The 13,914-nt window shown below is 39.7% G+C and overlaps 1 protein-coding gene across 2 annotated transcripts in view; it reads right to left on the bottom strand.

The window, feature by feature from the left end:
- The window catches only part of OXR1 (oxidation resistance 1), a 507,670-nt gene that overhangs the window by 82,745 nt on the left and 411,011 nt on the right, over positions 1-13,914 (bottom strand). The window lies entirely within an intron of this gene.

Genomic DNA, 13,914 nt, shown 5'->3' with positions numbered 1-13,914 from the left:
AAAACCTCAGGCTTCACTCCAGAACTGCTGGATTCATGACTGACTTATTTGAACAATAAATGTGAGAAGCACTGTTAACAGACTTTCTGAAAGGATCAAATTCGCAGACTGAATAACTTCCAGAAGAAACAGGCTTCCCTAATCAACTCCCTACTCATGACAATAACCACATCAATTTTCAAAATCCTGTCAAACTAATATAATTGGTTTTTTAAAACAGTCACTGTGAGAGACGACTGTATTACTGTTCCTAAGTATCCTGCATTCCTCCCTGGGAAGGAATATAAAATACACATTGCCAATCCACTGATGCCAGAGAGGGCCATGTGACTTGCTTTTGTCCAATGCAACATGAAGAAAGTGACAAGTATTCCTGGCAGAAGTGTTAAGACCCAACATTATATTCTTGCTCTCTTTTCCCTCTATCTCAATACTAGCACTCTCCATATAGTGGCTGCTCTGATGACATGGATCCTAAAGGAAAAGATTAACTCTTAAAAGAGTATTATGCATAGCCCTAGCTGGATTGCTAGGCTAGTTATAGCACTGTCCAGAAGTGCAGTTTACTGGCTGGACCCCGGTCAGAGCACATAAAGGAACAGCTTGATGTTCCTGTCTCTCTCCCTCCCTCCTCACTGAAATCAAAAAATAAAAATAAAAAAAAACAGAGAATTACACATAAACACATGCATGCATCACAAATCTTGTCTTCCCCATTTCTCTTCCTGGTTAAACTATGGTGTTTAAAAATAAACAAATTCTTCAGGAATTCATGCATAAATGGTAAATCACCTAGTAGGGGAAAAAGAAAACAACCTATCTTCATTAAGGCCTTTTTACTGAAACATTATTTAATACCACAAAACTGAAATTATGTCAACTGTATCAAAATTTAAAACTCCAGGAATGAGGAGGACGTTACCAAAGCACTAGTGGGCAGTACTAAACAAAAAGAACTCACAAAAATGGAGCTGAAAACTAACTGTGACCGTTACAAGTATGAAAAATGTAAAAATAATGAGTAAACATCAAGAAGTGGGGAGAAGAAATATGGGAGATGAAAACTGCTGTTATCTCAAAGAGCTAAATATACCCCACCTGAAAGTGAAACAAGAATGTCACAACAACATCAAATTCTCACTAATTTTAGACACACATTTTAGGAAATTCTAATGGCAAACAAGTATCTTTCAGTCACTCTTCCTTCTAACCATCTACCCATTATCCTATCTGAGTATATACATAAAGAAGATCTTGACAATATTGCCTACCCGATATTAATAATATCTCCAGATGGCTGGATTAGAAGTAGCTTTTAAACTTCAATCTTCATAAAGTATGACTTCTTTATATTTATCATTCATGTTTTACAAAAAAAAAAAAAAAAGAAAGAAAAAACAAACAAAAACCCTATGTTTTCTCTTATAAAAGACTGGAAGCAAATATATCAAGATTCTATCTTCAGCATGTCTCCCCAAGCACACAAACACTCCCTCCTTTCAGGAACTTTTCACTGTCACCTCAATTTTCCTAAGGTGTGTTTTCTGTTCCTATCTAGAGGTTGGCAGATAATTTAAACATGCATTTCTTGTTTCTTTTTTTTTTTTTTTTTTCTGAAGCTGGAAATGGGGAAGCAGTCAGACAGACTCCCGCATGTGCCCAACCAGGATCCACCCGGCACGCCCACCAGGGGGCGATGCTCTGCCCATCCGGGGCTTCGCTCTGTTGCGACCAGAGCCACTCTAGCGCCTGGGGCAGAGGCCAAGGAGCCATCCCCAGCGCCCGGGCCATCTTTTGCTCCAATGGAGCCTCGGCTGCGGGAGGGGAAAAGAGAGAGAGAGAGGAAGGAGAGGGGGAGGGGTGGAGAAGCAGATGGGCGCCTCTCCTGTGTGCCCTGGCCGGGAATCAAACCTGGGACTTCCGCACACCAGGCCGACGCTCTACCACTGAGCCAACCGGCCAGGGCCTCTTGTTTCTTTCTTAAGATTTTATTTAATCTGAGAGAGAGAGAAAGAGAGAAGTGGTGGGGGGGAGGAGCAGGAAGCATCAACTCATAGCTAGGTAGCTGCTTCTCACATGTGCCTTGATCCAGTGAGCCAAGGGTTTCAGACTGGCGACCTCAGCATTCCAGGTCAACATTTTATTCACTGTGCCACCACAGGTCAGGCCTAAACATGCATCTTTTTTATTAAGCTGAGTCATAATATGAGTGCATGCCCAAAATACTTATGAAGGAAAAAAAAACCTACTAACTCATCAAGACTCATAATTTGAGTAACTGGGAGAAACAAGAAAGAAAACAGTGGTTTTTAATCTTACTATGTATCAGAATCACCTGAAAAGTTTAAAACTTTGTGATTTTTTTTTTTTTTTTTTCTTTACAGAGAGAGGCCTAGATAGGGACAGACAGACAGGAAGGGAGAGAGATGAGAAGCATCAATTATCAGTTTTTCGTTGTGACACCTTAGTTGTTAATTGATTGCTTTCTCATATGTGCCTTGACCACAGGCTTTCAGCAGACCAAGTAACCCCTTGCTCGAGCCAGCGACCTTGGGTCCAAGCTGGAGAGCTTTTTCAAACCAGATGAGCCTGCGCTCAAGCTGGGGACCTCGGGGTCTCGAACCTGGGTCCTCCGCATCCCAGTCTGACGCTCTATCCACTGTGCTACCACCTGGTCAGGGAAAACTAAATGATTTTGATTTCTGTCATAATTTGTTATTTTTGTCATATCTTACAGATCTGATGCTAAGGGTAAGGTGTTAAAATCACAATTTAAAAAAATCTACCTAGGGAATTCAAATGTACAGCCATTGTTGAGACCTAGTGCTCTATAACAGTACTGGCCAATGATATGGTTTTGCAATGACAGAAATACTTTCTAGCTTGCATTGTCTAATTATGGTAGCCACTACCCTGTGGTTTTGAGTTCTTGAAATGTGACCAGTGAAACTGAAAACTCAATTTTTTTCACTTAAATTAATTTAAATTAATCACATGTGCCTAGTTGCCTACTGACCAATCTGCATATTGGCCAATGCAGATACATAATCCAGAATCCAGATTCCTCAATTTAGTTCCTCACTAGTCACACTTTAAGTGCTCAATAGCCACATTTGCCTAGTGGTTACCATATTGACAATAAAAATAGAGAACATTTCTTTCATCACAGAAAGTTCTATTGAGAGGCACTGCTCTAGAAAATCTAAAATCTAGAGTCTTCACTAGATGATCTAAAGTCTATAGTTTATAAGCTAGCACTCCCAGTTAAGACACATCATCAGATATAACTGCATCTTTGGATTGCTCTGGCCCTGTACAAACTGCTTTTACTAATCTGCATTTTGTTGTTACACCACTGGATTATATTAAAGAATGGTGTAAAAAAGTTAGCTTTTTTGAAATTAGAATCGGTATCTACTAAAAAGATGCTGAGGATACTTCTTTCTGCATTAGGGTTCTATGAGAATTTTTCTCTTTATTCTCATTATCATGAACAGTTGTGATTTCCTGCCTGCCTCAGCAACAGGTTTATCTTTATCTTAGGGACACTGTGATTTAAATCTGATCACATTTTATTTTTTTCTCTTATTGCTAAATACAAAGGCAAATTTCTGGTCTTTCTCTAATACATGAATCTGACCTTAAAACTGGGCCCTTTTTTGTACTAAGATTATTCATTCAACAAAATGTATCAAGTCATTTAATATAAGTTTGCTAGTGGCTGTGAAGGGAGCCTTTATACACAGAAAAAAACTATTTTCAGCTACTTTATTTTTAAATAAATGTTTGATTTATTGAAGTACAAATATAAAAACCTAGTTTTCCCTTGCATTCTGTTTATAAATCTAGTAAATTTCAACACATTTTCTAAGATGTTTTTGATAATCAACTCAAACAGAAAACACTCTTATCGCTAAAGAATCCTATTTATAAACATAGGTAATTAAATTCTCACATATATACTAAATTGCATTTATAAATTTACTATATTCTATCTTAAACACTTTAATTTCCTCTAACAAGAAAATCTTTCTAAGAACTCTAGTAAATACATTACAATAAAGTTTCGAATATAATGAATGTTCAATTCTCTGCAACATGCTAATAGTTTCTAAATTTATACAGATACTTGTACCTTTTAAGTTAAAATCACAAATCAAAAAATTACTTAAGTATTCATTTTAAATTAGATTCACAGGGCTCATTTCCATACACACTTATAGACCAATTTCTCCAAAATATAACAAATATTTTAAAAACCAACCTTATTACAAAAGTATTAGTGCTAATAAGCATTTAATAAATTTCATCATCTCTATATTTACTTCTAACCTTACCCTGGATAAAAAAACTTACTAAGAAAAGGAGAGTGAAAGTATGGTCCTGACACCAACAGCATTGGCATTACTTGGAAAATTGTTTTAGAAATATAAATTACAGCCTCACCAGGCGGTAGTGCAGTAAATAGAGCAGGGGTCCCAAAACTACAGCCCGCGGGCCACATGCGGCCCCCTGATGCCATTTATCCTGCCCCCACCGCACTTCTGGAAGGGGTACCTCTTTCACTGGTGGTGAGTACTGTATGTGGCGGGGGCAAAGTGTGGCGTTGCTCACATACATTACTACTTCCGGTGACATGGACACATGCGTCATGGCTCCGGAAGTGCACCGTATCACTTGTTACGGCTAGCAGTGACAAATATGAAACCGGACATTGACCATCTCATTAGCCAAAAACAGGCCCATAGTTTCCATTGAAATACTGGTCAGTTTGTTGATTTAAATTTACTTGTTCTTTATTTTAAATATTGTATTTGTTCCCGTTTTGTTTTTTTACTTTAAAATAAGATATGTGCAGTGTGCATAGGGATTTGTTCATAGTTTTTTTTTATAGTCTGGCCCTCCAACGGTCTGAGGGACAGTGAACTGGTCCCCTGTGCAAAAAGTTTGGGGACCCCTGAGATAGAAGGTCAGCCTGGGATGCTTGAGGACTCAGGTTCGAAACCCCAAGGTTGCCAGCTTGAGTGTGGGGTCTCTAGCTTGAGTGTGGGATCATAGACATGACCCCATCATCACTGGCTTGAGCCCAAAGGTCCCTGACTTGAGCAAGGGGTCAATGGCTCGGCTGGAGTACCCCAGTCAAGCCACATATGAGAAAGCAATCAATGAACAACTAACGTGCCACCATTATGATGCTTTTCATCTCTCTCCCTTCCAGTCTGTTTGTCCCGCTCTCTCTTGCAAAAAAAAAAAAAAGAAAAAGAAATATAGGCCCTGGCCGGTGGGCTCAGCGGTAGAGCGTCAGCCTGGCGTGCGGGGGACCCGGGTTCGATTCCCGGCCAGGGCACATAGGAGAAGCGCCCATTTGCTTCTCCACCCCTCCCCTCCTTCCTCTCTGTCTCTCTCTTCCCCTCCTGCAGCCGAGGCTCCATTGGAGCAAAGATGGCCTGGGTGCTGGGGATGGCTCCTTGGCCTCTGCCCCAGGCGCTAGAGTTGCTCTGGTCACGACAGAGCGACGGCCCAGAGGGGCAGAGCGTCGCCCCTGGTGGGCATGCCGGGTGGATCCTGGTCGGGCGCATGCGGGAATCTGTCTGACTGTCTCTCCCCATTTCCAGCTTCAGAAAAATACAAAAAAAAAAAAAAAAAAAAAAAAAAGAAATATAAATTATGGGGTGTAACCCAGAATAAGTACTGAATCAGAAACTCGAAGTGAGGGGTCCAACGTTTTTGTTTTAACAAACCTTTCAGATGATTCTGAAGCACATTAAAACTTGAGAAGCATTGCTTTATTGTAACCTCAACTACTCACAGGCAGTTTTGTCCTAAAGCACAGGTAATAAATAGCCTTTCTGATAGTGGACACTGCTGAGTCAGCATCGTTCAGGTCTCCTCTCCTGCAGCCATCATGTCTAAGTTAGAGTCTCCCAAAGACCCAAATATCTTCAGAAGCTCTTTATAGGAGGTCTGTACTTTGAAACAATGTTTGAGTCTGGACCCATTCTGGGTAATGGGGCATGCTCACAGACTGTGTGGTGATGAGAGATTGAAACACCAAGTGCTCCAGAGGCTTGGGTTTGTCACCAATGCCACTGCGGAGGAGGTGGATGCAGCCTGAGAGTACAAGGCCACACACAGTGGATGGAGGAGTTGTGGAACCAAACAGGCTATCTCAAAGACCTGGTGCACACTTAACTGTGAAAAAGATTTTGTCAGGGGTATTGAAGAAGATACTAAAGAACATCACCTAAGAGAATATTTGAATAGTATGGGAAACGTTAAAGGATTGGAATCTTGACTGACCAGGATAGTGGCACAGAGAATTGCTTTTGTAACCTCTGATGGGCATTACTCTGTAGATAAGACTGTCGTTCAGAAATACCACACTGTGAACGGCCAGTGTGAAAGTAAGGAAAGCCCTATCCAAGAAGGAGATGGCTAGTGCTTCATCCAGTCAAAGAGGTCTAAGTGCTGATGGAAACTCTGGAGGTGGCTGTGGAGGTAACTTGAGTGGTTGATGTGGCTTTGGTGGTAGCCATGGTGGTGGTAAATATGGTGGCAGTGGGATGGCTGTAATGGATTTGGTATTAATGGAAGCAATTTTGGAGGTGGTGGAAGCTATAATGATTTTGGCGATTACAACATCAAACTTCAAGTTTTGGATCCATGAAAGGAAGAAACTTTGGAGGCAAAGCTCTGTCCCCTATGGTGGTAGACACTAATACTTTGCCAAACCACAAAACTAAAGTGGCCGTGGTGGTTCCAGCAGCAGCAATAACTACAGTGGTGGCAGAGGTTTTAATTACTGCCAGGAATCAAAGTCTAGCAAGAGAGGGAAGCCAGAGAAGTAACAGGGAAGCTACAGGTTACAATACATTTGTGAACATAGCCAAGCACAATGACAACAGGGCTGAGATGCTACAAAGAAGACATGTTTTAGACCAGTGGTCCCCAACCCCCGGGCTGCGGACCGGTACAGGTCCGTGGGCCATTTGGTACTGGTCTGCAGAGAAAGAACAAATAACTTACATTATTTCCGTTTTATTTATATTTAAGTCTGAATGATGTTTCATTTTTAAAAAATGACCAGATTCCCTCTGTTACATCCGTCTAAGACTCACTCTTGATGCCTGTCTTGGTCAGGTGATACACTTATCCGTCCCACCCTAAAGGCCAGTCCGTGAAAATATTTTCTGACATTAAACCAGTCCGTGGCCCAAAAAAGGTTGGGGACCATTGTTTTGGACAATACCCACATGAATGGGCAAAAACCTCGAGGATTGTATTTGAGACTAATTGTGTAACAAGTTATTTTAGTTTCTGTTCTGTGGAAATTGCAAAGCATTCCAACAAAGGGTTTCATGTAGTGTTTTGGCGTTTTTTTGCACCCATTTTGTTGATTGCTAAATGTTAGTAGTGCAATCATGACACTGAATAAATGTGTCTTTTTATAAAATGTGCTGTGTATAGTCTACTCTGAAATCATCCTAGTAAATTACCCCAACAGTGTGAAGTCAGAATTCCTTCAGGGTCATACCAGGTTCTTTTTGAAACTTATTTACAACCTGCGTGGGCACAGGAGCCAGTCTTTAGAAACCACAGTGCAGTTAATTGACAGCTTCTGTGTTGTGACCTAGAGTTCACCATTAAAAGGGTCACCCAAGCAAAGTCATGAAGTTTCTTTAGTTATGAATGATTGTTTAGCACAACTTATGCAATATATCTAAATTGAATTATGGTACCAGATAAAATTAAAGATAGGAATGAAGCTTGTATATTATCCATTATCATGTGTAATCAATAAACGATTTAATATCCTCTTTAAAAAAACAGAAAACACAAAATACTTCATAGCTATCTTGAGAGATGAGCCACAATTTTAAAACAGGCAGCTCAATCTCATGCTAAAGAAACAATATTATGAACTCAAACTTAATTGGAGTTATTATTGAAGCAAATTGAAGTTGTTTAAGATTTTCTTCTCCCCCTCCCACCACCTACTTTAAGAAATGAGACATAGCCTGCAAACATCTAGAGTTATCATCTTCCAATACTGACCAACATTAAGTTGTTTTTTAAATACCGTCATTTGTCGTATACACGGATACAACTGAGAAAGGTGGTGTTAGGCAATTTTGTCATTGCTTGAACATCATAGACTATACTTAAACAAACCTGGGCGGCAGAGCCTACTACACACCTCGGCCCTATGTGGCACATATAGTCTATTGCTACTAGGTTACAAACCTGTGCAGCATGTTAAGATAATGAATACTGTAGGCAACTATAACACAATGCTAACTAAATATTTGTGTATCTAAACATATCTAAACAACAGGAGATTAAATCAAGCCTAAGAAAAAAACCAATTAAGAGATGCCATCAACACAAGATGTATGAGGCTGCTGCCAGAAATAGCATCGCACTGTTTTACACTTTTTTTTAATAAGTAGAAAGAGTACATTTGATGATAAATAGTATAGTAAATATATAAACAAGTAGCTTAGTTGTTTATTATCATCTTAAGTCTATATGTAATTGTACAGACTATACTTATGTACAACTGGCAGCACAGTAGGTTTATTTACACCACCATCACCACAAACATGTACTGTGTTGTGCTATGGTAAGATGGCGACATCAACTAGGCAATAGGAATTTTTCAGCTCTATTATTTTCTTATGGGACCACAAGCATCCATATGGTCTCTCACTGACTAAAACACTGTTTTGCAGTGCATAACTGTAGTTACTACAATAATCGGTACCCCAAATCCTTTAGAGCCATTTGGTCTCCCCTAGGTTCAAGATAAACTTTCAGGTAACTCTTCTAGATAATATGCACCTGCAATTTCCAACCTAAAATACTACATCTGTCTGTTGTAACACATTCATTGGATTTTGCATTTTCAGTTGTCATTTTAATATCTTTCTAACTAAAGAAATTTCAATGACAATCCATCTCATCCTTTTCCTAATGTGTTTGGACTTTTACATCATATATAATAGAATTTTGTATTCTTCTCGCATCTTTTTTCCTAACAAGGATAGCTCTTTAAAATAGGAAGATAACATCCAAATAGACTCTACATACCTTGTTTCTTGTCTGGCTCAGTTTCTTTATGAGGAAAATGGGATAATAACACTACCTATCTCACCGAGTTGTTAGTAGGATTAAAAAAATTTGTTTTGCTAGTGCCTGCCTCATAGAAAATGTTGTTAGCAGCTACTATCCTTGTCATTTCCCACTGAAAGATACGGTATTACAAAAAGTAAATTAAAAGAAAATTTAAATAGAATTTAAATATAATTTTTAAATCAAATAATTCACTCTAAGAAGAAGCAATAATTGTACCATAAGACTTTTTCTTTGTAATTGTTATTAACCAGAGCAATAGTGTGATAAGCTCCTTAATGTGTATAAGTCCCAATTATGTTTCTCTTGAGGGGACTATATACAATGTTGGAGTCAACCAACATTAAAAAGCTGATAAGAGCAGGCCCTGGCCAGGTAGTTCAGTTGGTTAGAGTCCTGGTCAGCAAACTGCAGCTCGCAAGCCAAGCCACATGCCGCTTTTTGGCCCCTTGAGTGTGGCTCTTCTACAAAATACTATGTGCAGGTGCTACCTCGATAAGGAATGTACCTACCTACCTGAATAGTTTAAGTTTAAAACATTTGGCTCTCAAAAGAAATTTCAATCTTTGTACTGTTGATATTTGGCTCTGTTGAATAACGAGTTTGCCGATCACTGGGTTAGAGCAGTGGTCCCCAACCCCCGGGCCGCGGACCGATAACTTACATTATTTCCATTTTATTTATATTTAAACCTGAACAATGTTTTATTTTTTAAAAATGACCAGATTCCCTCTGTTACATCCGTCTAAGACTCACTCTTGATGCTTGTCTTGGTCACATGATACATTTATCCGTCCCACCCTAAAGGCCAGTTCGTGAAAATATTTTCTGACATTAAACCAATCCGTGACCCAAAAAAGGTTGGGGACCACTGGGTTAGAGCATCGTCCTGATATGCCAAGATTGTGAGTTTGATCTCCAGTCAGGGCACATATAGGAATCACCAATGGATACATAAATGAGAACAACAAATCAGTACTTATCTCTCTCTGATCAATACGTTAAAAAAATTAAGCTAGTAAGTGCAAAAGCAGCTACCTTGGAGGGAGTAAAAAGTAATACTAACAGTCCAGTAAGTGGTTTGTTTATAGAAAGAGTAAAATCAGAAACATTTGACCAAAGTTTTATCAAGTCCATTCTTATCATCTGTCAACAGTAAAACTATATATTTTATCAACATCATTACTAAACATGAATTGGTAAGAGATAAGAAACAAGATCAGTAACTACAAACAGGATACTGAAGTGCAGCCAATCTACAAGTGTGGTAATGAGTCTGTACAAGAAATACTGCTACAAAACAAGGACATTTTAAAGAACTGAAGGAAGGGTGACCTACAACTGGAAACTTTGGCAACTGTTACAAAAATCTCAAACAAGAGCAGAAGAAATCCTTTAGACTGACACTCTGAAGGACACAAACTGCAAAGAAAAACCCTACAGCCTAAACCATGTATAGTAAGCAGCTGCAAAGAAAAGAGCAGTTCTCATTTTAAAGAGAAGGCTGGCTAGAAGTTAATAATAACCATTGATTTTTACCTGTATATATATATCCATGTGCCTCTCAAAGGAGTCAATTTTAGGAAGTTGTACTTACTCCAATAGCAGAGGGTGATCAAATTATTATTTAGGCACTTATTTCTTAAGCTGCCTTCAGAACTTCAGAGACCTACAACATTTTAACCCCAAGTGCTGTTTTCTAGCTTTATTGCCCATCATTTTCACTAGTTCTGTTTCAAATGAAAAAGCTCTGAAATCAAGAAACTTTGAGATTATCCAATTAAATTCATTTACAAACAAGAAAAGACAGGCCAAAAGGATCAAGTAACTTTTACAAAGTCTTTCAGCAAGTAAATGCTAGGATGTACCTGCCCAACTGACTCATGGTCATAACTGTGACATCACAAGGGCTCTCTAATTTGTTTCAGAAGTTTGGGGACACCATGAATATTGTCAAATATATGGTGATAGAAGGGGACTAGAAGCACACAATGCAATATACAGATGATGTATTATGAAATTGTACACCTTATATGTTAGTAACAAATGCCACTCCAATAAATCTAATTAAAAAATAAAAATAAAGAATGTGTGATGAATTCATAAGCATCTTCAGTAGAAGAGGAATTAATATAGTACTTTGAAGCTGCAACTCTGAAGGACAGTTTTAGCTATAGTAGTGTGTTCAATAAATGTTTTTGAATGAATGAATCAGATGTATATGTTGGGCATATTTATTAAAATATTGATCTTATGTTTTCCTCATTAAATTACACAACATATTTCTGAATTCTCCATTTATCTAAGGGCTGGCGGCATATCAGTTGTTTTTAATTAGACAACTGATGACAATTTTTTTTTTTTTTTTTTTTTTTGTATTTTTCTGAAGCTGGAAACGGGGAGAGACAGAGAGCCACTCTAGCGTCTGGGGCAGAGGCCAAGGAGTCATCCCCAGCGCCCGGGCCATCTTTGCTCCAATGGAGCCTTGGCTGCGGGAGGGGAAGAGAGAGACAGAGAGGAAGAAGGGGGGGGGGTGGAGAAGCAAATGGACGCTTCTCCTATGTGCCCTGGCCCGGAATCAAACCCAGGTCCCCCGCACTCCAGGCCGACGCTCTACCGCTGAGCCCAACCGGCCAGGGCATAAATTTTTTTAAAAATCTTTTATTCAAATACTTTAAAGTTCCAGCCTTCATCCCTGGTCCCACCTTTAACGAGGAAATTCTGCATCTAGTTAATATTCTTCAAAATAGAAACAAAGTATCTCCCTTTTTCATAAACAGAAATTTTGTTTATGAAATTCCATAAACAAAAATTCTGATGACAACATATTTTATGTAAAGAAGAAAATGATTAAAGGGGGTCATGTTGGCCTTGGCCAGTTAGCATGGTGGTACAGAGTCAGCCTGGCATGTGGATGTTCCAAGTTCGATTCCAGTCAGGACACACAAGAGAAGCGCCCATCGATTTCTCTACCCCACCCCCTCTGTTCTCCTGCAGCCATGGCTTGATTGGATGGAGTTGGCCCTCGGCTCGAGAATGGCTCCATGGCCTTCATTTAAGGCGTTAAGAAGAGCTCGGTTGCTCAGCAACAGAGCGCATCCTCCCTCCCTAGTGGGCTTGCAGGGTGGATCCCGGTTGGGGCATGTGCAGAAGTAAGCCTCCCCTCCCTTCACTGAATAAAATAAGGGGGGAGGGTCATATTAAAATATTTTAATATTCAAGTTTTTTCAAAAGGTTAAGTCTCACACAGACACACACACATCAACAGATGTCCTCACTGTTTCACTGCTGTAAGATAAATGGCGGGATGCGGAGTTATATTCTTTGTGCTTTTCTCTATTTTCTAAACTCTAATGCTCATATAATCATGCATACTGTCAAAATGCTTACTAAACCATGCAACAAAATAAAACGATATAAATGCCACTTAACTTAGAGCAGCAGTTTTCACCCGGTGTGCTTGCTGCAAGAATCTTTAAAGCACGAAATAAATACATGACTACTTAGTCAGGGGTACTGAACTCTTTCCCTCAAGACTGTCAAATAAAGATATGACAACTGCCAACTCAACAATAACTGTCCGGTGTTAATACATCAAAATTATACCTTTTTTGTTGTTGTTAGATCAGAAAAAAAAAAAACAAAAAAAAAACCAAAACTGTTTGTGGGCCGTACCATGGAATCTAAGCAGTATGTGTATACACCATGAGAGATGAAAAAAGTTGAAAATCAGTGACTTAGAGAAAGTCAACAATATTGGAAACGTCACCACATGCATTACGCTAATACTTCACCAAGTGCTTTTTAAAATGCCGTAAGATAGGCCTGACGTGTGGTGGCGCAGCGGACAAAGCGTAGACCTGGAATGCTGAGGTCACCGGTTCAAAATCCTGGGCTTGCCTGGTCAAGGCACATATTGGAGTTGATGCTTCCTGCTCCTCCCCCTGTTCTCTATCTCTCCATCTCTCTCTCTCTAATAAGAATAAATAAAATCTAAAAAAGTAAATAAAAAGTTAAAAAAAAACTAAGCTTTAAAGATTTACTTAGAGGCCCTGGCCGGTTGGCTCAGTGGTGGAGCGTCGGCCTGGCGTGCAGAGGTCCCGGGTTCGATTCCCAGCAGGGGCACAGAGGAGAGGTGCCCATATGCTTCTCCACCCCTCCCCCTCTCCTTCCTCTCTGTCTCTCTCTTCCCCTCCCGAAGCCGAGGCTCCACTGGAGCAAAGATGGCCCGGGCGCTGGGGATGGCTCCTTGGCCTCTGCCCCAGGCGCTAGAGTGGCTCTGGTCGAGACAGAGAGAGCATCGCCCCTGGTGGGCGTGCCGGGTGGATCCCGGTTGGGCGCATGCGGGAGTTTGACTTGTCTCTCCCCGTTTCCAGCTTCAGAAAAATACAGAAAAAATAAAAATAAAAAATAGAAAAATAAAAAAATAATAAAAAGATCTACTTAGAAACAAAAAATTAAAAAATAAAATAAAATGCCGTAAGATAACAATATCATACCATTATGACGGACTTAAAAAAAAGGGAAATGGTACGAAGACCCTATGATTAAAGAAAATTAGCATAGCAGTCAGTATACATGGTAACTGAGAAAAGAGTTTCTAGGTTCTGCCACCTCAAGACAACACACAGCCTTTCGAAATACAAGGAACAAAATCAAATAGGTTCCAGTTTAAGAGAAGCATTTTCTTCTTCATGGAATTCAGAGCCGACGTGAACTCTTAACAGTTGGCAAACACCAAAAACACAGACCCAAACCCAAAACAGGCGCAGCGGCCTTAGC

The sequence above is a fragment of the Saccopteryx leptura genome, chromosome 3, assembly GCF_036850995.1.
Source record: "Saccopteryx leptura isolate mSacLep1 chromosome 3, mSacLep1_pri_phased_curated, whole genome shotgun sequence".
Classification (NCBI taxonomy): Eukaryota; Metazoa; Chordata; class Mammalia; order Chiroptera; family Emballonuridae; genus Saccopteryx; species Saccopteryx leptura.
This window is presented reverse-complemented; position numbering and strand designations above follow the sequence as displayed.